At 42.3% G+C, this 27,300-nt stretch overlaps 1 long non-coding RNA gene across 2 annotated transcripts; it reads right to left on the bottom strand.

Moving 5' to 3' along the window:
* Window positions 1–6,159: 6,159 nt before the first annotated feature.
* LOC122697812 lies at window positions 6,160–15,719 on the bottom strand. 2 transcript variants are annotated; one of them, XR_006342177.1, is made up of 4 exons: window positions 15,620–15,719; window positions 14,779–14,892; window positions 10,745–10,887; window positions 6,160–6,994 (listed from the first exon to the last, which is right to left on the bottom strand). It is a non-coding gene; the product is annotated as an uncharacterized LOC122697812 (long non-coding RNA). The 2 variants fall into 2 exon arrangements; XR_006342176.1 differs by lacking the exon at window positions 14,779–14,892.
* Between the last annotated feature and the right edge of the window lie 11,581 nt (window positions 15,720–27,300).

Genomic DNA, 27,300 nt, shown 5'->3' with positions numbered 1-27,300 from the left:
TTGCTCTGGATTAAAAGCACTGCCCACGTGTGACCCAGCAGTAGAAACCACATGGTATTCATTTTCATCCCGTCCCTCTTTTTTTCTTCAGAGCAAGAATGTTAACCAATGCCTTCTCTAGCTTGTTGAAGGAACCCAGTGGGAGGTCTTGGTGGAAGATTGTAGATTGAGTCTGACCCTCATTTCCACTGTATAAGGTGCTAAGAAAATGGAGGTTTCAGACCTTCAAGGTTGTTACTACAAAGTTTGGGGCTCCTAAGGTATACAATCCACTGGAAACCTGTATTCCCAACACCCACGTCTTTAGCCCAGAACCCAACCTCTTGGCCAAACTGCTGAAGACCAGAGTAGGAGTCAAAGGAGGGAAGACAAAACAGAAGGATGAAGAGTGTGGTTTTTTTCCTCTCTTAGATTTTGATTTTTTTCCTCTCCTGAGTTTTGACTGGACAAAACAAAACTATAGAATCCATGGTATGGTCTCTTCAATAAGTGGTGCTGGGAAAACTGGACAGCTGCATGTAAAAGAATGAAATTAGAACACTTCCTTATAATATACACAAAAATAAACTCAAAATGGATTAAAGACCTAGGTGCAAGCCCGGATACTATAAACTCTTAGAGAAAAACATCAGCAGAACACTGACATAAACCACAGCAAGATCTTTTTTTGAGTAATGAAAACAAACCAAACAAATGGGACCTAATTAAATGTAAAAGCTTCTGCCCAGCAAAGGAAACTGTAAACAAAAAGATAACCCACAGAATGCAAGAAAATATTTGCAAACAAAGCAACCAACAAGGGATTAATCTCCAAAATGCACAAACAGCTCATTCAGCTCAATGTCAAAAAAGCAAACAACCCAATCAAAAAATGGGTGGAAGAGCTACACATTTCTCCAAAGACATACAGATGGCCAAAAAACACATAAAAAGATGCTCCCAACAAGACTAATTATTAAAGAAATGCAAATCAAAACTACGATGAGATATCACCTCACACCAGTCAGAATGGCCAGCATCAAAAAATACATGCTGGAGAGGATGTGAAGAGAAGGGAACCCTCCTAAACTATTGATGGCAATGTGAATTGGTACAACCACTACAGAGGGCAGTATGGAGGTTCCTTAAAAAACTAAAAATAGAGCTAGCATATGATCCTGCGATCCCACCCCTGGGCATACATCTGGAGAAAAACGGTCTGAAGGGATACTTGTACCTCAGTGTTCATTGTAGCATGTTTACAATAGCCAGGGCATGGAAACAATGTAAATGTCCATTGACGTAAGGGTAAAGAAGATGCGGGACGAATGTGCAATGGAATATTATTTGGCTATTAAAAAGAATGAAATAATGCTATTTGCAGCAACATGGATGGACCTAGAGACTGTCACACTGAGTAGTTAGAGCAAGGCATAAAACCACTGCCTGTGGTCCCTGACCTGGCCTCAGGGCCACACCACCCACCCCCCTGCAGTCCTCACAATTGGTGCTAAGTTCTGGAGAGGCCGTATAACAGCAGGCCTCAGGGTGAGTGGAATGGCGCCCCTCTCTAGCAGGGGGCCTGGATTACTTACCTTAGTCCTCTTAGGTGGGGCCGGGGAGGAGGAGACAGGTGGAACCTGTTAAGTCCTTTTCTAATCCTCTTTGCCACAAGGTGACAAACCCGAACCATGGGGACTTAGCTGCCAGCCTCAGGGCCACGTTATAATGTGCTCTCCTGGGGTAGATACTGTGATGAGGACAAAAGTGTTACTGTCCTGACCAATAGCTGGCAATGGTCCTTCGGTAGTCAACTGCTGAACTTGGATGGTGTTGACCAGTTGCCTCTGGGTTACCGTGGCGTCAGCACTGTGACCAGCGCTCCTGGGAGGTGTCCACATGATGAGGGAGGGGTTTCCCATCTCAGCTGCTGAAGCAGCTCACTCAGCCCAGCAGCAGTGGGTTTGGGAGGCAGGGGGAGAAGCTGATGTGCCTGTTTCTCATCAGCCCGCTCCTGAACTTCATGGCCGACAAAGTGGATTCCCTGGTCACTCCTGATGTCTGTGGGGGTCCTGTATGTTGCGCATCCAGCACTTCTAGCCCCCAGCAGTGTTTTTATGCCTTGCTCAACCACCTGGGTGGGCGTTTTGTAATGTCTTCTCCTGTTGTGACAGAGACGTCAATGGTATTATCAGTCAGGGTAGCTTACGCATCTGAAGCCAGGTCCTGGAGCAACAGCCCAACTGTGTGGGGCGGCCAGTGAGGACAGGACAGCAATCTTTGCTACGGAGGGGTGGGGTGGGTGGGTAGGCTGCCATTTATAGGGGGAACTGACATCAGATTGGCTCATCCGTAACCAGGGAAACCAGCAGCCGGGGTGGGGGGCGGGTATGTCCTTCACAGCCCCTCAGGAAATTTTGTTTCTTGTGATAAGGACATTTATGATTTACCCTCTTGGCAGCTTTCAAATATGCAATGCAGTACTATTGACCTCAGTCACCATGCTGTACATTATATTCCCAGGAGTCTTAGGGGGTCTCTGTATTAATCATGTCTTTTTATTTTTCTAAGACTCCTGGTTGGAGGGGTGGTGCACACGGGGAGAAGGTCTGCTTCTACAGCTTCCCATGAGAGCAAACTTACGGTCCCTTAGCAAACACCCAAGCAGATGGATGGACTGGGCCTACAGACCCTGATGTCCAGGTGGAAAACGAGGCCTTTGGGGGTATCTCCCCAGCCCCCTGGTCTTTTCTCACCCTTTTCTTGTCCTTCGGCTAGTGGGTGAGAAAGGGTTTCAGTGTGCCTGGGTTTGTGGGTTCTGTGGACCTCAGAGGCCCAAGGAGAGCAGCAGAGGGTTTGAAAGGAGCACCCCTAGTGGCCCGGGGTCTGAGGGCCATCCTATCATCCAGGAGGGACCCAAGAGGCCTCGGGGATTGAACCTGTCCAAGAAGGAAAGCAATCAACTCAGCCCTGTTGCCAAAGAACTGCCCACTCTGGGAGGATCGCCCTGTAGACAGCGCATCCAGAACAAGCTTTGTCAGCCACTCTAACCCTTGAATAGCTTAAAAAAAAAAAAAAAAAACAACCCCTCTGTGTCACTAATGAGTTCAGTTGAAACAGGGAGGAGGAGATAAAAACAAATAGTTCAGGGAGCATGAACATGTTAATGAGATTGATTCTTCCTGGAAAGGGCAAGAGGAAGAAACTTCCACTCTGCTAAATCCAATTTTATTTAATTGAAAACTGGCCTGAAGTTTGCTTTCCAATCAACCCTGAAAGGCAAACACAGCAAGACCCCGAGGTGAACAAGGGGAGGTCGGCAGATCCCAGAGTCCTGGCACCAGCAGTGAGGCACAAGGAGCCACAGTGACCGTGACCGACACAAGAAAAGCAGCAATAACCCATGTACCATGTGAGTGTTTTGCGAATTTCACACCGGCATCTTGCTTTTGAATTTCCAAGTATTCAGGCTGTGGGGAGCAGGAGTAGGTGACCACTAGCACGTAAGTGGCCCCCTTGAGGGAAGACAAGGCAGCAGCCAGTGTTACTACCTACAGCAAGAATCGTCGTGGATTAAGAAGAAAGAATGAAATGTACCTTATTGTCTCACTCCCATTCCCAGGGAGGCCCAGCTTGGATGAGGAACCAGGCAAGACACCCAGAGACTGGAGGGACGGCATATCCCCGATGACAGCGTCAGATGCTGCATTTCCACAACGCAGTCTGTCTCACTGATTCCCCAGGTCACTGGTCCCATGGAATCTGGCTTCAGAGCATATTCTCTCCTCTGTGTCCTGACTCCTGAGAACATCTGCAGTACTTGACTGGCTTCTTGCCACCAGGGATGGCTTCTCATTTGGTTTTTTGTTCAATATTTTGCTGAGCACTTAGCATGCAAGGAGATGGTCTGGGTGCTTACCTGTTAAAACAGCTCCCATCCTCTGGCTCATGGAGCTAACAATCTAAAAGAAAAGACAGAAAATAAACAAGGAAGTTAATGAATGATGTCATGTCTCATTTAAGTGCTCTGTATGGCAGGGGAAAAGGCAGTGATGGGAAGAGAGATTTCTTTTCTTCTTACCCTATTGTTTTTCTATTAATTTAACGCTCCCCCATTGTGGTGGGTGCTAGGAGGCACTACCCAGATCTCCTTTTAGGAGTAACAGATTTATGACTTCAGCTGCCAGCTCCTTGGGGGCTTGTCCCAACTGAAGAGAGCTGACTTGCCCAAGGTCACACCCCTTCCCTGGTGGCACGTCTGGGGGCCAATCAGTGCAGGAGCATGAAGGCCCAGCCTTTCCAGCTCAGAACAGCTGTGAAAAGTGACCCCATCTTCAGACCCCTCCACAGGGTGGGCTGAGGTCTTCACTGAGACAGCATCACCGCTCCGAGTCTCCCTCTGCCCTGTCCTGGTGCCTTCCCTCCTTTGATCCCAAGAACACTTCCCAATAACCCTCCAACACACCAGTTTCCATCCTGGGGTCAGCTTTCTGGTGAACCCAATCAGTGACAACTTTGAACGAGATGAATTTAAAGTACTTCGTAGTTACGTTGAGCTTATTTAACAGAACATATGATAGTTCACATCAAATATTCATGGGGTGGACCACAGAGAGGGCTTCCCTGGTTGCTCAGAGGTTAAAGCATCTGCATGGAATGCGGGAGACCCGGGTTCGATCCCTGAGTTGGGAAGATCCCCTGGAGAAGGAAATGGCAACCCACTCCAGTACCCCTGCCTGGAGAATCCCATGGAGGGAGGAGCCTGGTAGTCTACAGTCCATGGGGCCGCAAAGAGTTGGACACGACTGAGCAACTTCACTTTCACTTTTCAGACCACAGAGAGCCTCTAACACCTCTGGGACTGTAAGCCTGGGTTCCCTCCCCTGCAAACACTAGCATTCTATCTTTTTTTCCAGGAGGGCTGAGAGACTGGAGGATCTGCTCTTCTCACTCAGCCTCTTGGCATTTCCTGGCCTGAGGGAGGATTCTCTTGGCCCCTGCAGTTCCTCTAGGAGAGCAGCCCCATCCTCCAATAGCAGAGGCTGCATAACTTGGGTTCTGGAAACATCCAGAAGTTCTCTCTCAGCTTCTCTCTGGGGCCACTGCTGTCTCTCTTTTCTGCCTTGAAGAACTGGGCTGTGAACTCTTCATTAACCATTAACGAATAAATACTTACAGGGCATCTGCTGTGTGCCAAACACTAGGCTATGAACCTCCTCTCTCCTTGGAAACCACACCTGGTCCTCCATTTCCAGAGTCACCCAATGTGGAGGTGCCCCCAGAGAGCTTAAGCCTCTTGGGAACCTTTCAAAGTGGTTGGCATTGATTGAGGGGCATTAATCCCTTTATCATGAGTCTGCTGTTTCATTTCTATCCATTTCATCCCCCCTTATCCACAATAACTTCCTCTTCCCACAGGCTTCCCTACCTCTCAGTTTCCTTACTACCCTCTATGCTATATGCCAATATGATGGTCTTAGTGCTCCAAAGTTTCTTGCCAAAAAAAAAAACTTTACAAACACAGAATAATTCACAATTTGTAGATGGAGAAACCAAGAAAGAGAATACTTAGGGACCTTCTGAAATTCCCTCAGAAAGATGGAGAAGATGATAGTAAGAAGTGTAAACATTAACTGAGTTGGGCAATATGCCGGGCATTTTACATGCCTTGTTTTGTTTAGTTGCTCAGTCGTGTCCGACTCTTTTGTGACCCTATGGACTGTAGCCCGCCAGGTTCCTCTGTCCATGGGATTTTCCAGGCAAGGATACTGGAGTGGGTTGCCATTTCCTTCTCCGGGGGAGCTTCTTGACCCAGGGATCAGACCCAGGTCTCCAGCATTGGCAGGTGAAGCAACTCCGTGAAGTACACAGCATGATCATCCCTACTTAAAAATATAGAATGTAAGATTTAAAGAAGCTGAGTAACCTACTGAAGGTCACACGGTTTGTGATCCATTCTGACGCTAAAATCACTTCTAAGCACCAAGCTATCTACCAAGGGGAAGAGCCCATCTGACTTCCGTCTGGAGTTCTAGAAGGCAGGGGATGAAGTACTGGAAGTGCTGGGAAACTGGCTGCATAAGTCCCAAGGTTTGCCCCACTACACTGACGTGAATAGGGCATCCTATCTGTTGCCTCCCACCATCCCCCCCACCCCCAAAAAAACCCTTCTTGCCTGGAATTAACTGATGAGAGAGCCCAGAATCCTCCAGCATTCCCTCTATGGTGAGATCACCCTGTGGAGAGGCGGAGGGAGAAAGGCCCCACTCCAGAAAAGGGGTTATTTATTTCACTACAATCAGGGGCCCCAGGAGCCCAGAGCAGCCAGTCTGGTAAAAGCACTTACACAGCTTTAATGCCAGTCACCTGTAGAGAAGTAGCATTAATTAGCTGAACACTCTCTCCCCAGGAAAGTCAAGGAAGCGGCTGGCCCATCTGATGCATGCGGGCAGCAATCAGAAGAGCCAGCCTTTGATTTCTTCCCCACCTCCACCTCACAAGGCTCAGCCTCACCCCTCTTTGTGATTAGGTTCAGACAGCTGGGGGTGGGGGGGAGCATCAAAGCTGTTCAGCCTAGGTTGTTTTATAAAGTGCTTTTTATGATGACCTGGAGAAAAGGTTGCAAATGTATATAGTTTCTTAAAAAAAAAAAAAAAGAAACCCATGGTGCAGGTAGTCTCTCCCCCTGACTTTTCAGGCCCACAGCCCAGGACCAGTGAGCAGGGGAGCCAGCAGGGCAGAAGGGACACCACGTGGGCACAGGGACCACGGCTGGCTAGTCTGTGGGGCTGGAAGAAAAACCTTGGCTTTTCTTCCACATGTGGAAGGTGTCCAGAGTAAACTGGGCATCGAGCAGCTCTGCGTGCCCAACAGCTCTGCCACCTGCTCTCGGCACAGTCCAGGTCCGGGCTCTGTGAGCCGGGACTGCAGTGTGGCCAGTCCGTGCATGATGGAGCCACTGTATCGGCTCTTCTTGCTGATGAGGTGGCCGTCATGGATGAGGTGGTGCAGAGCCCTGAAAACAGAGGGTGGAAAGAAAGGAGGGGTCGTAGGGATCAGGGACACATGGAGAGTTTGGGGGCAGAGATGTGATGGAAACTATGCTTGTCCTACAAGTGGAAGGAGAGGTGGGAAGGAAAGCAACATGGGTGGTTCCCCCCACCCCCAGCCATTCCACCTAAGTGCTACTGGATCTAAATTCACAGATGAGTCTCCTCACCTGGAAATTAGGGGTACTGATTACCCACCCATTAGTGTAATTGCAAAAACTGAATAAGAATTTTTAAAAAGTGAAGCAATGTACAGGAAGGACCTTTGAATGTGTCAATATGTAAAAGTGCTCCTTTTTTTTTTTTTTTAAATCACCACCAGATGCCCACACTCCACTCCTGAGCCTCAATTCATTCCATCCCAACACTGGCTTAAGGCGTCTGACATAGGATGGAGCAGGGCTCAGCTACTTTATTAAAGTACTGGGTTGGCCAAAAAGTTTGTGAACCCAAACGAACGTTTTGGCCAACCCTAGGGAACATCTAATGGCTTGCTTTTAGGTTATATCAGGTGGTATGACATGTGAAAACAACTCAGTCAAAACAAAACAAAACAAAACCCCATGACTGCTACAACAGAGACCTCATTCCTTATGCTGTGCAATCAGAAGCTCTAACCAGGAAAGGGTTTGGGTTACTATCATGGGAATCCAGGCATTTTAGAATGGGAACTGCTTATTTTTCCTATACAGCTTAATGTGGACCCAGCATACTCCAGCATTTAGGAAATTTTCCTTGTCCATAATCATACTGAAGTCTGAAGTGAGACAATGCAAACTCTCTCTACCCCAATTCACAGATAACAAAGCTGAGCTGCTCTGCTAGAAAAATCTTCCCAGCCCGTAATGCCCAAAGGGCAACTCTAGACCTTCTTCCCTAAATGACTGAATCAGGAGTGAACATCTGACCCACAGAAAACCCAACAGGTTCTCTTGCCAACAGTTTGGGAAAATGAAAAAAAATTAGTTCAGGAGTTGGCAAACTATTGCCCATTAGCCCAATCTGGCAACACCCACTATGTTAACTGTGACTGTCTGTGGTTGTTGACAGCGATCTATGGATCCAGAAAGTCTAAACTATTTACAGTCTGTCCTTTACAAAGTTTTCCACTTCCTGAAAGAGAAAGTCACACAGACATGGACGCTGTGACCACCATGTGGGGGTGGGAGGGTCATATGCATTCCAAACAGAGGCAACTGTGCTCAGAGACTTGTAGGGAGGCGGGAAAAGACAGAGACTGTGCAAGAGAGCAGGTAAGGGCTGAGCGTCTCAGAGGAGAAAGGGCAGATAGGGCCTGACAACCTTCCAATATCCATGAGACACATAGGTCCTGCTTGAGACCCATGCTCCCTCCCTGTGATAACCTTATATATCCTAAAATAAACCTTTTTTACCTAAACTAGTTTGACTGTGGTTGTTTCTTTCAACAAAATGAGTCCTAAGTCAGCTATAGGGGCTAGCATGTGACTACAGTAAGTATGGACCAATTAAGCTCTCTGAAACCATTGCTGACTCCCTTGAGAATCAGTGGGACACCTTTACAGTTGCTTGGAAACAGAAAGTGCATTCCCAAAGTCCAGGTTTATGAAGTGGTAAACAGTTCTGTGGAGGCCAGGAATACATCAGTGAAGGTCTTCATCATTGTGGACTAGCAGAGCATAGAGGCCACCTGGTCCTGATGATTATTAAACAATATCTATTAGCTACGAAGCCCTTGACAACAGAAAATTGATTTATCGCACAGTACAGTCTATGGTAGGGTCAGCAGAAGGACAGGAGGAACTGTACAGGGCCAAGATGGCATCAGTTAAGCTAATAATCATATGTTATATAATAGAAACAACCACATCACTTTGAAGAAGTAATAAAATCACAAAATTATGTAGAGTTGGTAAATGGGAAGGTTATCCAATAGCTCATGAAAGTGTTAGTAGCTCAGTCATGTCTGACTTTGCAACCCCATCGACTGTAGCCCATCAGGCTCCTCTGTTCATGGGATGCTCCAGGCAAGAATACTGGAGTGGGCAGCCATTCCCTTCTCCAGGGGATCTTCCTGACCCAGGGATTGAACCTGGGTCTCCTGCATTGCAGGCAGATTCTTTACCATCTGAGCCAAAACCTTCATTTCTCACCAAACCAGAAGACAAAAGAGAAAAATCTAATAATTCCAATTCTTACTGGCATTAAAAAAAAAATCTATGTCAAAAGTGACCATAAGAGGAAAAAAAAAGTGGCAAATTGAGAAAACTGTTTGCCACTTATATCACAGACACTGGCTACATCACTATTTATTTAACTGAATAGTGTTACTGGTTTTCTCATCCTAAAGAAGAAATCACTGTTGACTTTTTAAATTAATTGCTAAAGTTTTCAGGCATGATTTTCAATCTGAAAAGAAGCTGCCAACGACTGGCAGAAGCCAGGTTGTAAAATATAAATTTTTGTTGTTATTGGGAAGAGATCATCACCAGAACTTCAGACTAAGATAATGAACTGAGCTGATGTGGGAAGCCTGCCCTCTTATATTAACCACACCTAACACCCAAAACCCAGGAACCAGAAAGGGGTCTACCTTTCCATGTACGTGTATAAGAAAAACACTTCCTTGTTGGACTGACGGGTTATCCAGTATGTAAGACTGCCTCCATAAACTAAGGGGCTTGCATGGGACTCCTATCAAGATGCGCTCACAGGCAAAAAAGCAACAAGGAAACTCACCACCAGCGACTATAAGCAACTGAAGGGGACTTAAAATAAGGATGTCAAAAATTTGCACATATTTAAAAAAGAATCCACAAGACAAAAATAGGAATTCAAAGAACAGGCATTTTTCTCAAAGTTAGCAAAATCATTGTAGGGCTTCCCTGGTGGTCAAGTGGTTAAGAATCTGCCTGCGAATGTAGGGGACATGGGTTTGATCCCTGCTCTGGGAAGATCCCACATGCCAGGGAGCAGCTAAGAGCCTGTGCCACAACTACTGAGCCAGCACTTTACGAGTCGCACCTACTGAGCCCATGGGCCACAGCTCCTGAAGCCCGTAACACCCTAAAGCCCGTGTTCTACAAGAGAAGCCACCGCAATGAGAAGCCTGTGCGCCGCAATGAAGAGTAGCCTCTGCTTGCTGCAACTAGAGAAAGCTCACATGCAGCAGCAAAGACCCAGTGCAGCCAATAAGTAAATAAAATCTTTAAAAACAAACAAAAAAGACTGTTGTAGAGAATAAAGGTGGCTGCAAATGTTTACAATGCCTCCCTTTGAAAGACATAGTCTGGGCCCACCTTGCACCCTATTTTGACAGATAGCATATGGCAACAGTGATGTTATATAACTCCTGAAGCTGGACCTTTAGGGATTTGTAGCTGCTGTATTTTTCTCTTAGGATGATCCATTTTGGAGCCCAGGTACCATGCTAGGAGAAGCCCAAGTGAGCCATGTAGAGGAGAACTGAGGCATCTCGGTAAACAGCCCCAGGTGAGCTGAAGGCAATACCAACTACCAACCATGTGAGGAAGGCCATTCTTTGGATTTTTCTGGTTCAGTCAGGGTGATCTCACCAAGAATGGCAATAAGCCTCTTTTGATAAACCTAAGGCCAAATAGCAGAATTATAGTAAATGACTGATGCTATAAGTTTTGAAGTGGTATGTTACCTAACAACAGAGAACTAAAAATACCACCATGGAGAAGTCATAGATCAGATGAAAAGATGAGACTTACCTCCACTGCCGAGTTTCTTTGGGTGAGCTCCAAGGCAGATATCAGGCAAACTTTGGCCGGACGGTTAAAAAGAATGTTACCCTGGAAGGGAGCCCTTAGATGGAACACAGCATGACATACGCAGTGCTGAGTAGGGATAGTAGCTGGCAATAAGCAAGAGAGTTGAAAATGAGTTCTAAGTCAGTCCATTAAAAAAAAAAAGTTTCAATGACCACTGTTTTGTATCAGAAAAGTTTATCACTTTAAGTAATTAACTTGGATTTTGTGCTTTAGTATTTGAAGCTTCACTTATACTACATGCTGTTTGCAGGCAAAAAATAATCAAACACTAAATATGCTACTAAGTTAAAAAAATTAATACTTTTGCAGAGAATTCACCAATATGTAAATCACATGCACTATTATCTGCTTCTCTTGGTTACTCCTCCTTGAGACCCAAACTCCTGGGCCACAAACCTCAAGTCATCTGTTTTCAGTTTGGTCCGATTATCTGCTGCCAGCCACTGTCCTGGACTGCCCTGCTAATTGCTCAGTACGAGGCATTCACTGGGAAGGCAACAGATGTTTAAAGAATTGAGCCAAATTGTCTTCTTGAACAAAGGTGAATTCCTAGGGCCTTAAGGGCTCTCAATAGAACAAATTTTCCTTATGCACAAGCTAGGAACTTCCCTGTAACTCAGTTGGTAAAGAATCTGCCTGCAGTGCAGGAAACCCTGGTTCGATCCCTGGGTTGGGAAGATCCCCTGGAGAAGGAAATGGCAAACCACTCCAGTATTCCTGCCTGGAAAATCCCATGGACAGAGGAACCTGGCAGGCTACAGTCCATGGGATCGCAAGAGTCGGATGTGACTTAGTGACTAAACCACCACCACCGGAATAAATTGGCCATTTTTAAAAGCTCCATGAACCCAGATCACTCATGAACAAGAATTAAATCACCCCCAGTTAGAGATCAGGTGTTATAACAACTACAAGTTCTCTATAACTATTAACAATAATATGGCAGAACTTTCACTAAGAGGTGAGCTACAGAGCAAACATCTACTTCCCTAAGAAGCCCGGCTATCAGGTCCATGAGCCCTTAGTCAGGCACCAATGCCTGGCCCTAAGTTCAGAGCATGGAGGGAAACCAGTCAGTCCATCCATGGCTGCAGCGGCACCTGACTCTGCTCTCCATGGTGATGTAATGATTGAGTGGTAGAAAGATCTTGTCTAGTCAGACAGCTGGAGAAGTGAGCCCAAGCCCCTGGCAGAGTCCCAAGCACCAGAAACTCAGCAGAGTGGCCTGGGGACCACTTGGTCCTGTTTTTTGTGTGTGTATTTAACCTAGATTTGTGTGTTGGACTGTGAAGAAAGCTGAGCGCCGAAAAATTGATGCTTTTGAACTGTGGTATTGGACTGCAAGGAGATCCAACCAGTCCATCCTAAAGGAGATCAGTCCTGGGTGTTCATTGGAAGGACTGATACTGAAGCTGAAACTCCAATACTTTGCCCACCTCATGCGAAGAGCTGACTCATTGGAAAAGACCCTGATGCTGGGAGGGATTGGGGGCAGGAGGAGAAGGGGATGACAGAGGATGAGATGGCTGGATGGCATCACTGACTCGATGGGTATGAGTTTGAGTAAACTCCGGGAGTTTGTGATGGACAGGGAGGCCTGGTGTGCTGCAATTCATGGGGCCACAAAGAGTCGGACACGACTGAGCGACTGAACTGAACTGTGTATATATAACCTAGAGTTGTTTAGACTTGTGTACATAAGATTGTACATCTAGATTTGTATATATATAACCTAGATTTGTGTATATAACCTTGATTCATATAGATTGTATGTATATAACCTAGATTTGTGTATATTTAATCTAGAAAAAGAAAAAGAGTAAGGAGCTAAGAAACAGCCATCCTTAAATATTTGGAAATACGCCAAGTAGGACAGGTTCTACTGTCCTTCTTGGTATATTGGGTGTGGCTTGATGGGAGTAGCTCAGGGCTCTGTGTGGAGGGAGCAGGGCGCTGACTTGACTCAGGCCAATTTCCCAGAGTCAGGGCTCTCCAGACTGGAGTGAGTGGTTGCCTCAGGGGGTGGGAGTTTGTTCCTTGGAATTTCGATCAGAGGCTGGTCAAAGAACCTACTGGGGACAACTAGAGGGAGATTCCTAAGGTGGGCATGTGAAGGACGAATGCTCGCTCCCATCTCTGCACATGTCCACAGAGGAGAAGTGATTTCCACTCCAGAAAAAATACATTTCTATACCCTAGAAGGAGAGATAGGAAAGAAATAATTCCAGTTTCTCTCCAGAAGCACATGTATTTCCTCTCACCTGCCCAATGATGAATTTAGTGACTTCACCAATTGTTGAATTTAGGGAAGAGGCTGTATTAGTCTACTTAGGCTGCCATAGCAAAGTATCACAGACTGGGTGACTTAAACAACACATTTTCTCACATTTCTGGAGGCTACAAGTTTAAGTCAACCATCAGGGTTTGTTTCTGGTGAGGGCTGTCTTCTCACTGTGCCCCCATAAGGCCTTTCCTCTTTCCTCTTTGTATACTAGTCTCTCTTCATCTTCTTATAAGGACACTGATCCTATGGGATTAGGGCCCCACCCTTATAATCTCATTTAACCTTAATTACCTCCTGAAAGGTTGTATCTCTGAATATGTAACATTAGGGGCTAAAACTTCAACATATGACATTTTTTTTGGGGGGGGGGGGGTTCACAATTCTGTCCATAAAGGGGGCTGAGCATATGAATGCTACAGCTCTGCCTACCCAAAGAGGGATACACTCTGTATGCTTCCCTACTGCATGATAAGTTCAGCAGGGCAGATTCTATCCTTGATGGGGAAGCCTGTGAATGTCCAGTTCTTCCTGCAGCAGGTAAGTACCTTTCATTTGGAAATTGGAAAATGCTAGGAAGTCTGTTGTGCCCACATCTTAGCCACATCCTCCATTTTAGCTTTTATCAATAATAAGGCTGGTATTTTTATCTTCACTTGCCTGACTGCATCTTACTTTTCAACTGGGGGGAAAAAAGGTGAGTATTACTTAATGAATCCATAAAACCAACAAGGTAGGAAATTAGAAACAGGAATTCCATCTTAAAGTACACTGTATTTTATATCTAAGTTTTAGTTCCTCCTGTCTATCTGGAGAGAAGACCCTCAGAGCTAGGGTTTTAGACACAAAATAAATTTATGCTTGAAATAAAGATTTTTTTTCATTGATCACACTGTCATTTCTTTTAGAGCTATCCTACAAATATTTGGTATCCAGCTTTGCTCTGTATCAAGGAAATTATCAGTTCAAGTGATGTCAGTAAAAGAACTGAAATCTCTCCAGGTAAATATTGACTTATCTCTGAGCTTCCTAAAAAGGCAATCTTCTCAGCAGTGCTTATCATCTCATGAAGTACAATCTGTTCAACTTAGAGGCAGATACTCCACAAAAAACAAATGAATCCTTGTTTATTTGAGGGGCTTATTAAGTCTGACTCTCCCACGGAGTTTTGGGTAGGTTTCCAGGAAAATATTAAACTTTCCCTGACAATAGGCTTGTTTTCTTGGTATTTTTCCCCCAAATGCATTTATTCATGAGACGATATCAGCTTAAATTAGGTACATTAGTTTAGAAGGCTGGTCTTCCCGTGTATGGACAAAATCCTTCCTTTCCTTAGAAGAGCTCCCTCAGTCCTTCCTTTCCTTAGAAGAACTTCTTGGGCCCTGCTGTGTACTTAGCGCTGGTTCTGGACATAGACGATATACACTCATCCTCAATCCTATGCTCTAAAGCCTCTTTGTTGTTGTTTTAGGCAATAAGTCATGTCCAACTCTTCTGTGACCCCATGGACTTAGACCACCAGGCTCCTGTGTCCATGGGATTTCCCAGGCAGGAATACTGGAGTGGGTTGCTGTGCCCTCATCCACGGGATCTTCCTGACCCAGGGATCAAATGCACGTCTCTTATGTCTCCTGCACTGGCAGGCAGGTTCTTTACCACTAGTGATACTTGGGAAGCCCCTAAAGCCACTTACCTTTCTCTAAATGGATATCCCCATTTTCCCTGAGCATGAGCCTTGGCAGGCATTGTGACGTGCACCCAGAGGCATCACAGGCTGGAGAGGACTTTACGCCCAAGGGGCCCTCAGCTGGAATGGGACAGACACTTGAAGAAAACAAACAACCAAGGGAGACCCTGTGATCTTCATCCTTTACCCAAGGAATTGAAAACCAGAGTCATGTGTTTACTGGAATTATACAAGAGATTCTTCAGGATGTAGACTCTTTATTGCATAGTCCTTGGTTGGCCTCTTAACTTGCCCAAGTGCCAACATGTGCCCAGTGCTATGCCTGGGCAACTGGAGGCAGACGACACATGTCAGTTATTTTCCCTCTCCCTAACCTTCTGTGGACATAAAGAAAAGGGCACAAGTCAGGAACCCTGGGCGACCTTAGGCATCCCATCTCTCTGGGTCTCATTTTTCTCAATCAGTGTTTTCTGGATGATTAGACTCTCCTGAGTAGTTTTGAAAATACAGATTCCAGGCTCTTGTTCTAGGGATTTTAATCCATCAAGTCTGGATACGGACCAGGAATCTTTATATTTAATGAGCACTCTTAAGCCAAATTACACATGCTTAGGCAAAGTCTAGAAAATACTGAACTAGATGCTATTAAAATCACTTTCCCCATCTGGCGATGGAAGTCTTAGGTGGATCACTTGAAGTCATCATGAGAGTTGCTTTCAGTCCAACCCTTCCCACCATTAGCCATTCAGAGGACCTAACTGTGCAGAGCACACCAACAGTCACTTTTTCCTAGTGGGGCTCTGTTAATAGCAGCAATCAAGATACAGTCATCAAAAGCCCAGATTACCTGGTAACTACTTATTCCTTCTGGTATCTTAATCCACCAGCTGGTTTTATCCAAGTCTTCAAAGATTTGCAAGAATGTTTTATCCTGTAATAATAGTTCTGAAATTCAAGGACAAAAAAGATGAGAGACTGTTATGCATACATCATTATTCATGCTTTTATAAGTATGTGTGACAAACACACTTTATAAATTTTCTCTTCTCCTTTATTTAATCTTTTTTATTTATTTATTTTCATTTATTTTTATTAGTTGGAGGCTAATTACTTTACAATATTGTAGTGGTTTTTGCCATACATTGACATGAATCAGCCATGGATTTACATGTGTTCCCCATCTTGATCCCCCCTCCTGCCTCCCTCCCCATCCCATCCCTCTGGGTCTTCCCAGTGCACCAGCCCTGAGCACTTGTCTCATGCATCCAACCCGGGCTGGTGATCTGTTTCACCCTTGACAGTATACTTGTTTCAATGCTATTCTCTCAGGACATCCCACCCTCGCCTTCTCCCACAGAGTCCCAAAGTCTGTTCTGTACATCTGTGTCTCTTTTTCTGTTTTGCATATAGGGTTATTGTTACCATCTTTTAAAATTCCATATATATGCATTAGTATACTGTATTGGTCTTTATCTTTCTGGCTTACTTCACTCTGTATAATGGGCTTCAGTTTCATCCATCTCATTAGAACTGATTCAAATGAATTCTTTTTAATAGCTGAGTAATATTCCATGGTGTATATGTACCACAGCTTCCTTATCCATTCGTCTGCTGATGGGCATCTAGGTTGCTTCCATGTCCTGGCTATTATAAACAGTGCTGCGATGAACATTGGGGTACACGTGTCTCTTTCAGATCTGGTTTCCTCAGTGTGTATGCCCAGAAGTGGTATTGCTGGGTCATATGGCAGTTCTATTTCCAGTTTTTTAAGGAATCTCCACACTGTTCTCCATAGTGGCTGTACTAGTTTGCATTCCCACCAACAGTGTAGGAGGATTCCCTTTTCTCCACACCCTCTCCAGTGTTTATTGCTTATAGATTTTTGGATAGCAGCCATTCTGACTGGTGTGTAATGGTACCTCATTGTGGTTTTGATTTGCATTTCTCTGATAATGAGTGATGTTGAGCATCTTTTCATGTGTTTGTTAGCCATCTGTATGTCTTCTTTGGAGAAATGTCTGTTTAGTTCTTTGGCCCAGTTTTTGATTGGGTCATTTATTTTTCTGGAATTGAGCTTCAGGAGTTGCTTGTATATTTTTGAGATTAATCCTTTGTCTGTTGCTTCGTTTGCTACTATTTTCTTCCATTCTGAAGGCTGTCTTTTCACCTTGCTTATAGTTTCCTTTGTTGTGCAAAAGCTTTTAAGTTTAATTAGGTCCCATTTGTTTATTTTTGCTTTTATTTCCAATATTCTGGGAGGTGGGTCGTAGAGGATCCTGCTGTGATTTATGTCGGAGAGTGTTTTGCCTATGTTCTCTAGGAGTTTTATAGTTTCTGGTCTTACATTTAGATCTTTAATCCATTTTGAGTTTATTTTTGTGTATGGTGTTAGAAAGTGTTCTAGTTTCATTCTTTTACAAGTGGTTGACCAGTGGTTACCAGCACCACTTGTTAAAGAGGTTGTCTTTTTTCCATTGTATATCCTTGCCTCCTTTGTCGAAGATGAGGTGTCCCTAGGTATCTGGATTTATCTCTGGGCTTTCTATTCTGTTCCACTGATCTATATTTCTGTCTTTGTGCCAGTACCATGCTGTCTTGATGACTGTGGCTTTGTAGTAGAGACTGAAGTTGGGCAGATTGATTCCTCCAGTTCCATTCTTCTTTCTCAGGATTGTTTTGGCTATTCGAGGTTTTTTGTTACTTTATTTTTGTTTTAGTTTCAGGCTTCTACTCTGTACTGTCAAAAAAAAATATATCTTTAGGTAGAAGAATTTTATAAAGTTGAAAAAAATAAAAAAGGAGGGAAGAAAGAATGAAAGAAGAAGCTACATCAAAGCTTTTCACCACTCTAAGCACTGAGATTTAAAAAATAAAGTTTCATACTTTTTAATTTAGGATTTATTTGGAGAAAAATGGAATTCTTTATAAAGAATCTTGGCATTAAGAACTTCTTAATGATTCCTGTTTTTAATAATGTAGATAATATATGCTGAGTGACCCACACTTTCAGATAAATGGTGAGTTTGCTACCAACAGATTTCAAAAAAAGTGATATTAAAAGATGTATTTTGGGAAAAATAAAATTAATCCCAGATGGAAGTTCTGAAATACAAGAAGTATTAAACAAGCAAAAACAACAAGTTATAAGAAAATCTATACAAATTTTGGCTAGAAAAAGAATTATAATGTTCTGTACATTAAAAATACATTTAAAATATGTAATAAGAATGGCATGTCAGTTGGAATGGGATGAAGAATTCTAAAATGTTCTAAAGCTTTTGTGTTGTTTGGGAGGGCTGTAATTTATTAAATTTTATCTTAATAGGTATGCATGTTGTTATATTAATATCTATGATAGAAAAGAACTACAACAGAAAAGGAATGTATAACTTCCACATGAATAAATGGGTAAAAGTGAATGAAGTGGAAAAAAAAATTTTCAACTTAAAAGTAGAGAAGAATGAAAGATAAGCATACAGAAGGCAGGAAAAATAACAAAATAAATCCAAGTATGTCAATAATTATAATAAATGAAAATAGATGAATGTTCTATAGATACAACAAGAACACACAAGGTGATTAAACTAAATGGAAGGAGATAGCTACTTCAAGCAAATACTACCAGCAAAATGCTGATGTACCTATATTAGTATTAGATAAAGTAGATTTTAAAAAAGCAAAAAAAAAAGAGAAAAAAGTCATTACATAATAAAAAGGATCAATTCAGCAAGAAGTGATAATAATTATAAATCAATATTCACCTAGGAACATTTTCAAAATGCATTAAAAGAAACAAAAAAAGGAAATAACTATAGAAAGAACAAATTCATCATCAGAACAGAAGATTTTAACATCCATCTTCATAATTTTTAAATGAAGGAGGCAAAAAAATCAGTAAGTATAAGTGAATCTGAACAGCATAATTATCATATTTAATTTAATGAACATACATAGAACACCACACCCAGAACTGAAAAATTTACTTTTTTAAAAGTATACCTGGATAATTTATGAAAATTACTTTACAAAGGGCCATAAAGCAAACCTCAGCAAATATTAAAAGATGGGGGTTATAGACCACATTGTCTATCTACAATGCAATTAGATTAAAAATCTGTAACAAAAAGGTAAAACCACATGTATCTAGAATTTAGGAAACATTTTAAGACATGTGTCAAAAGATATGACAGTGGATATCAGAAACAAAATGTATTATTACACAGAAACCTACAGCAGTACTTAGAGGGACATTTATAGCTTTGACATGATTAAATTAAAAAGAAAGCTGCAAATTAATAAGTATCTATGTAATCAAGTTAGGGAAAAATGCTTATTAAAACAGCAATGTTTTGTGAATGAAATTTACAAGCCATTTGGGAAATAAAGTCTACTCTGTGTGGTCACCTGGACTTAGCTATGGCTATCACTGATTCAGAAGGTACCAAGCATCAGACATGATACTAGTGATAGAAAACCTCTGTAGTATTTAGGAATGTAAACTGGAGGGGAAGAAGTGAGAAATGAAAAAGGTTTAAGAGCTGCACTATGTTTTTGTACTATTTAATTTGTAATATACTATTCTGAATAAGTAGAAAATGTTGTAGTCCCAGTTTATTTGAACAGATTTGGAGATTTTAAAGAGCTGGCTTTACTCTATTTTACAGGGTATCAAAGTCTCCTATAATTTAGTGACATACAAAGAAAAAAAAAATTTAATGACATACAACACATTAAGAAAATGTGGTATCATACGGTGCGACACAGAAATATTTAGTCACTGTCAGCAGACACTGTGACTGACGCTGTGTGTTGGGGGGCAGGGCAGGGAGGGAGCCCAGAGATTCTGATGAGCCATTTGAGTATCACAGACTTTAACCCACAGCCCACTCTTAATAAATCCTAAACTACCTAAAACAATTATCATAAAATAACTATTAATTGCTACTTTAGAATCAATCCCATTTAAAGGTTTTTGCTTTTATTGTTAATATGGGTGGGGGGGGGGGGGGACACAGTACACTTTTCCACTGTTTATAGCAGAATAAATTGGTAAAATCAAGATGGAGGAGGTCTTTTTAATACTGTATGAAAGAGTTAAAATGTTATGTAATGTTCAGCCCAGAACTTCTGCATTTGAAATTTTATCTTAAAGAGATAATTACAAGAGCATGCAAGAATTTAGCTGTCACAGCCCTGACTGCGATATTGATAACCTAGAAATAACTTAAAAGTCCCTAAAGAGGACATTAGTTAAATAAATTAGGCAATACAGATACGGACAGAATGAAAGGACAAAATAGGTGATCCACTAGGGGGATTCTAAGTAGAAAAATAATGGAGACCCATGTAAGTTAATGATTACTCGAGAGAGCAGGCTTGCTTAGCACAAATCCAGGCTGCAGTAGCACGGGACATGCCCCAAAGAATAAAACAATGGTGGCAGGAGTCCCACATCCTGCCCAGCGAGCTCAGGAAGTTAATGATCCCTAAATGTTCTCTGAACACATAAAAAGCAATCATTTGTGGACCAGCTTGACCACCCAGTGACAGGAAAACTCCCCTACTCAACCTGGAGGAGGAGCTGATGATGGAAAGAAAACCAAAGGTCTTTTCTCCTCCTCCCAACTTTTCCTTTGATTATAAAACTGCAGCCCACTAAGTTATCAGAGCACTGTGTTTCTCTCCCGCTTGTCAGCCTCATAAGCATCCTAGTCTAATAAATCACTTCTTATCTACTATTTTGCTCTTGCTGAACTCTTCTCTGCACTGAGACAAAAAGGACCATGGTATGAGAGCTCCTCAGAGCCCCCCCATGAAATGATATTAATCAATTTCAACACCACCCTTAAAATGACGTCATTCAAGAAAGCTTAATGACATGGAGAGGCATTCATAATAGTGAAACAAGCAAGTTACAGAGCAGTGTGATCTGATTTTTGTACACATTAAAAAAAAAAGATTGGAAGGATATACACTAATATCTTATTATTCTTAGATATCTCTGGGTGGTGAAATTATGGGGGAATATTTATTTTCTTCTCATTATTATTAGAATCTGTATTATTCCTGTAATTAAAAAGAAACAATAAAAGGTATATATCTTTAAAAAGCATTAACTCTTATTTCCAGCATTTTCTTCCTGTTAGATTTCTTCTAGTTGACTTTTTTGTCCTTTGGAGCTGGTGTAGCATCAAACCAAGGCAATCTCTTTGAATTCTAAGGTCTACTATAGTCTGTGAGATGTCTCCCATATTTGAATGTTTAATAACTATTGGGAGACAATATCAAGGAAAGCATTGTTCATATTTCCCACTAGAAATTTCATTTTGAGTTTGTTGAAAGATTCAGATATTCTAACTCAAAGTTTAATGCATGCATCAGGGTTAAATAACGTTTCAAATTAGAAACCACTGATGTTTCTTGTACAACTAACCATCAATTAGCTATGCTAATGAGAAAAGCAGGAAATGATTGCAGGACAAAATGAAATCAGCAGGGGTAAAAAAGAAAACAACTCATTGCAGTCCTTTGTTTCAGCCATCAGTTGTTAAAACTTACCAGAGTGACACAGGCATTTTTTTTTTTTTAAAGAGATGGAGTATTAAAAAAAACCAAAAAACTAATTCCTTAGAAGTCTTTCTCTTTTCCAGATTGTCCTTCAGAAAAGTCATACCTAAAGAATACAATGACCAAAATATAAGCAGCAGGAAACTTAGAGACAAAAGGCTAGTTAGCAATTCTAATCTCTAGGGGAGTTTTTTTTTTTTTTTAAGTATCAATGCAGAGTCCTTGATGCAGACCATTTAAATCAGAATCTCTGTGTAAAGGGCTAAATTAATCTATAAGTTGCATAATTTATATTTCGAGTTAATTCTAGCTGTTTTGTATTTGTACCCTGAGTTCTCTGGTTGGACAGTCAGGGACTCAGGTAAATCATCTTTGGTTGTTTCACCTCCATTCCCATCACTCCAGTCCCGGACAGAACCTTTTCAGTGAGAAAGTCTTAAAAGTGACTTCTGCTGATCCAGTATCTTTAAATACCTTCCTAATGACCCTCTTCCCTGTCAAAGATTTGGAATTTTCCCAGAAGGAAACCTTTACTTGAGAGAATGCAAAGTATCACTGCCATGACTGCTATCTGGGTACAAAGAAAACGAAAATAAGTCACTGAATGGAAATTACAACTCCCCAGAGAGCTCCACATGCCAGACTCCTGGAAATTGGTATGAGTCCCCTTTGTTCTTCAGTTCCAAGAACAGCAGACCTTGTAGCTGTACTTCTTTCTCTAGATATCACTTTTACAACTTTCAAAAACTATGTTTGAATTACAAGCTTCTGTAGAAAGTTTTAAAGTAGAATTACAAATAACAAAATTAATATCACCCATGATTCTCCCTTTTCCTCAATCTAGAGATAAAACATTTACATCATTAGTGTACATTCTTTCATTTTTTTTTTCTGTGTGTAGAAATGTACTTATTTTAAAGGTTTTGGTCATGAAATATGTGCATTTTTGTAACTTTTTAATCTTAAACCTATGTTCTAAGCATTTTTGTATGTGTCATCGAGCATTAAGTTTTCTGTGTATGCAGCAAAGCCTATCATTGTGATTCACCATCATTTATTTAACCATCCACTGTATTTGACCTTGATTATTACATCTGACATTTGCCTTGTTTTCCCTTTTTTCCTATTTACCAGAAAGCAAGATCAGTCACAAACCTGGTGAGTCCATTCTTGTATTTCCTGACTGATGTTTGACACTATATCCAATAGTTTCCCAGGACCACAAATGATATGAAGATATATGACACTAAATCCCTTAATCTATCCTCCTGCATTGCTCTCCGATTTTTATATCCACCATTTTCCCCAAGTGTGATGATATTGTTTTTCCTCCTTTAACCTAAACCACACTCCTAAAAAATCCTGACATTTACATCACCATCTTCCAAATGTGTATGCAGAGAAGATTCATCATTTTAGTATCTAACCCACACTGAATGTTTACTCTGTTTTCCATGCTAAGAGGTGCATATGTATTTTTTCATTTAAACTTTATAACAGTAATATAAAGCAAATCCTACTATTATCTCCATTCTGCAGGTGAAAAAGTGAGGCTTCTTTTGAGTAATTCGACTAACATCACAGCTAGTAAGGCAAAACTGGCCCTAAACTCAGACCTGTTTGCTTCTACATAATTTATCATTAACTAACATCCATATTTATTCAAATTTTCTTATTTTTTGCCTAATGCCTTTTCTATTCCAGGATCCTAACCAGGATACAATGCTACATTTAATTATCATATCTTCTTAGACTTCTCTTGGCTCTAACAGTTTCTCAGACCTGCCTTATTTTTTCTAAGCCATTAAAAAAAAAATATATATATATATATATATATATACACACACGCACATATATATAGCGACCTCGTACTCTATAAGACCACAGCAATTACAATTTATTGCACATTGTTAGGGTTTCCCCTCATAGCTCAATTGGTAAAGAATCTGCATGCGATGCAGGAGACCCTGGTTCAATTCCGGGGTTGGGAAGATCCATTGGAGAAGGGATAGGCTACCCACTCCAGTATTCCTGGGCTTGCTTCCCTGGTGGCTCAGCTGGTAAAGAATCCACCTGTAATGTGGAACACCTGGGTTAGATCCCTGGGTTGGGAAGATCCCCTGGAGAAGGGAAAGGCTACCCACTCCAGTATTCTCGCCCAGAGAATTCCATGGACTATAAGTGTCTCTATAAGTGTCTTCCAGTTGAGCTATTTCAAATCCTAAAAGATGCTGCTGTGAAAGTGCTGCACTCAATATGCCAGCAAATTTGGAAAACTCAGCAGTGGCCACAGGACTGGAAAAGATCAGTTTTCATTCCAATCCTAAAGAAATACAATGTCAAGGAATGTTCAAACTACCACACAATTGCACTTACGCTCAAAATTCTCCAGTGCTCAAAATTCTCCAAGCCAGGCTGCAATGGTACGTGAACCATGAACTTCCAGATGTTCAAGCTGGATTTAGAAGAGGCAGAAGAACCAGAGATCAAATTGCCAACATTTGCTGGATCAGAAATTCCAGAAAAACATCTACTTATGCTTTGTTGACTACCCCAAAGTCTTTGACTGTATGGATCACAACAAACTGGAAAATTCTTAAAGAGATGGGAATACCAGACCACATTACCTGCCTCCTGAGAAATCTGTATGCAGGTCAAGAAGCAACAGTTAGAACTGGTCATGGAACAACAGGCTGGTTCCAAATTGGGAAAGGAGTATGTCAAGGCTGTATATTGTTAACCTGTTTATTTAACTTATATGCAGAGTACATCATGTGAAATGCCAGGCTGGATGAAGCACAAGCTGGAATCAAGATTGCCGGGAGGGGTATCAATAACCTCAGATATGCAGATAACATCACCCTTATGGCAGAAAGTAAAGAAATAAAGAACCTCTTGATAAAAGTGAAAGAGGGGACTGAAAAAGTTGGCTTAAAATTCAAAATTCAAAAAACTAAGATCATGGCATCTGGTCCCATCACATCATGGCAAATAGATGGGGAAACTATGGAAACAGTGAGAGACTTTATTTTGGGCTCTAAAATCGCTGCAGATGGTGACTATAGCCATGAAATTAAAAGATGCTTGCTCCTTGGAAGAAAAGTTATGACCAACCTAGGCAGCATATTAAAAAGCAGGGACATTACTTTGCTGACAAAGGTCTGTCTAGACAAAGCTGTTTTTTCCAGTGGTCATGTATGGATGTGAGAGTCAGACTATAAGGAAAGCTGAGCACCTAAAAATAGATGCTTTTGAATTGTAGTGCTAGAGAAGACTCTTGAGAGTCCCTTGGACTGCAAGGAAATCCAACCAGTCAATCCTAAAGGAAATCAGTCCTGAATATTCACTGGAAGGACTGATGTTGAAGCTGAAACTCCAATACTTTGGCCACCTGATGCGAAGAGCTGACTCATTTGAAAAGATGATGCTGGGCGAGATTGAAGGCAGGAAGAGAAGGGGACGAAAGAGGATGAGATGGTTGGATGGCATCACTGACTCGATGGCAGGCTCTGAGCAACCTCCGGGAGTTGGTGATGGACAGGGAAGCCTGAAGTGCTGCAGTCCAAGGGGTCACAAAGAGTCGGACACTGTCAGGAGCCGCCGGGGTGCGCCCAGTCCATGGCAAGGTCACGGGATGAGAGAGGAACCTGCTAGGCAGCTCTTCCTCACACGGGGCTGCCCCGGGGGCCCAATATGTCCCCTCGGGAACTGCCAGGATGTGCCCAGACTGTGAAAAAGTCACGGGACGAGAGAGGAGCCTGCAAGGCAGCTCTTCCGTTCAGGGTTGTCCCGGGGTCCCAGTCCCCTTCCTCTTTCTGTCTTACTGTTGTTGAGTTTTCTATTAATTCTTGGAAATGTAACATACAGTGATCAGGACTCGCTGGAAAAGTCCAAGCCTATTTAGAAATGCTCATGATTGCTCCAGCCCAGGACACGACCATAAACATCAAGTCAAAAAGGAAAAGGCCACAGGCATAGTTTGGCTGATTGCTTAGAAGATTATAATGTTTTAGATTAGAAAAGAGTAGAGACATTTAGATTCAGAAGTAGATGTACTGTTTCAGTTTACTTGCTCCTTGGTTGAGAGGGTTTTCATTATTGCTATTTCTATGCTGCTATTTGTCTATTGTTTCCCTTCCTTTAAACAACATGGAATATTACGGATATTTTTGTAGAATTAGAAAACATAGGATTTCAATAGAAGATTTATATTTACCAGCCTCACTGCCATTACCTCAATGTTAATAGAGGCGTTTTGCTGCTTCATAGTTAATTATTGTAGACTGAGGTTTTGTGGTTTCAGGTAAAGAAAAATATCAGGGTTTTCACATGCTACTATTCTCAGAAATGTCAAACGTGTTTTTGTAACCCTTCCCATGTATTGTTTTATTATCCAAAGAATTCATACTGTATCTGGAATCTATGGAACATTGTTTTTGTCAGAGTGAAAATGTTAGGCCATTGAGGTGAGAAGACTAATGTATGGGACATTCAAGAAAAAAACCCTATAATCGGGAATGTTTCAGATGAATATATAAGGGAAAAACATGGTGAGGAAAAATATTGACAGAAGCATGAAACCAATATCTGATGTAATATGAGGTGACTTAAGGGGGGAGGAGGTAATGTTCATTCTATAAAAACTGAGCTGTCCTAAAAATAAAAAGCTTTTTCTTCCATGCAACCTTTTGTGTGTGTCCGTCCCCTTCCTCGCCGACGCCACTCATCCCTTGGGTACTCTTGGACCCGCTGGGACTGGACCCTGGCAGGACATGACTGAGCAGCTGAACTGACTGAACTGAGTAAGTGTCTGTGGTTCTCACAGAAACCTTCTGAAGCTATTAAATTCTCATTTTATAGATGAGAAAACGAATGCTTAGAGAGATGAAATCCTTTGGTGCAGGTCACAAAGCTAGTAAGAGCTGCAGCTGGGGTCCTAACCTGGAGCTGTCTGATCAGGAGTGTCATTTTTTTTTTTTTTTTAAATATACTAGTTTATGTGGCTTATGCACATGTGCTTTTAAAAAATAAAATTGAATGAATGTTAACATCAGAGTTACAACGCCATAAAGATCTATATTTGGTCTAAGTGTATTACACAGGTTCGTTCTAAAGATTTCTCAACAAAAAGTTCTAAGCATATGGCCCAAAGCCATCAGTGTCACTCAGCTTACTATTTCACAAAGCGTCCAGTCAAGTTTTGAACAACTCTGACCGTTAGAGCTCTGCGCTCCTTGAAATGGCTTTTGTCTTTGGTCTTAGAGTTTGGCCCTGGGGTGCCAGACACAATCATCGAAACTTCTACCCCAGAACTCTGCAGTTGACCACCATGTCTCCCCCTAGAAAATCTTTTCCAGGAAAAGCATGGCATAGTATGAACTTCACTCAACATCCTAACATCCTGATTTAGACCACAGTTCCTTGTAGAATCTTTATTTAGATCCAAGTCTTTATAGTGCATTTTATCTCTGCAATGTGCATGTCCTACACAACCTAAGCTCAGTAATTGCCTTTCGACGGTCTCCTTGCTTACTGGTAATCTATCACCACCACCACTATCACCCCTCTCTCTCCACCTCACCCCCACACTACATTTCTAAATCAGGTCCAAACACCAGCTCTTCAAATGGGGGGCTCTCTCTAGAAAACCGCTTGAGACACATGTTTGGAAGATAGTGAAACTTAAGGGGGATGCTTTCTCTGAGCGTGACACACAAGTTAAAGGGCAAAGACAGTGAACCATGGACACCCAGAAACAGCTTTCTCCCTGACTTCCCCATAGCGCTAGGCAGACAAGAACTCCCGGGTGGATGTGCCCGGGACAGACAGCATGTGGGGCGGGGCCACGAACGAGCAACAGGGCGGGGTCCAGGCAGCTGGTCTCCCAGAGCGGTGTCCGCGGTGGGGGCTTGGGCACTGCACAGCGTCGCCAAGGCGCCAGCAGCCACCCTGCCAGCTACC

Source organism: Cervus elaphus, chromosome 7, assembly GCF_910594005.1.
Source record: "Cervus elaphus chromosome 7, mCerEla1.1, whole genome shotgun sequence".
NCBI lineage: Eukaryota > Metazoa > Chordata > Mammalia > Artiodactyla > Cervidae > Cervus > Cervus elaphus.
Note: the sequence above shows the minus strand (reverse complement) of the source record. Positions and strands in the feature narration are given on the sequence as shown.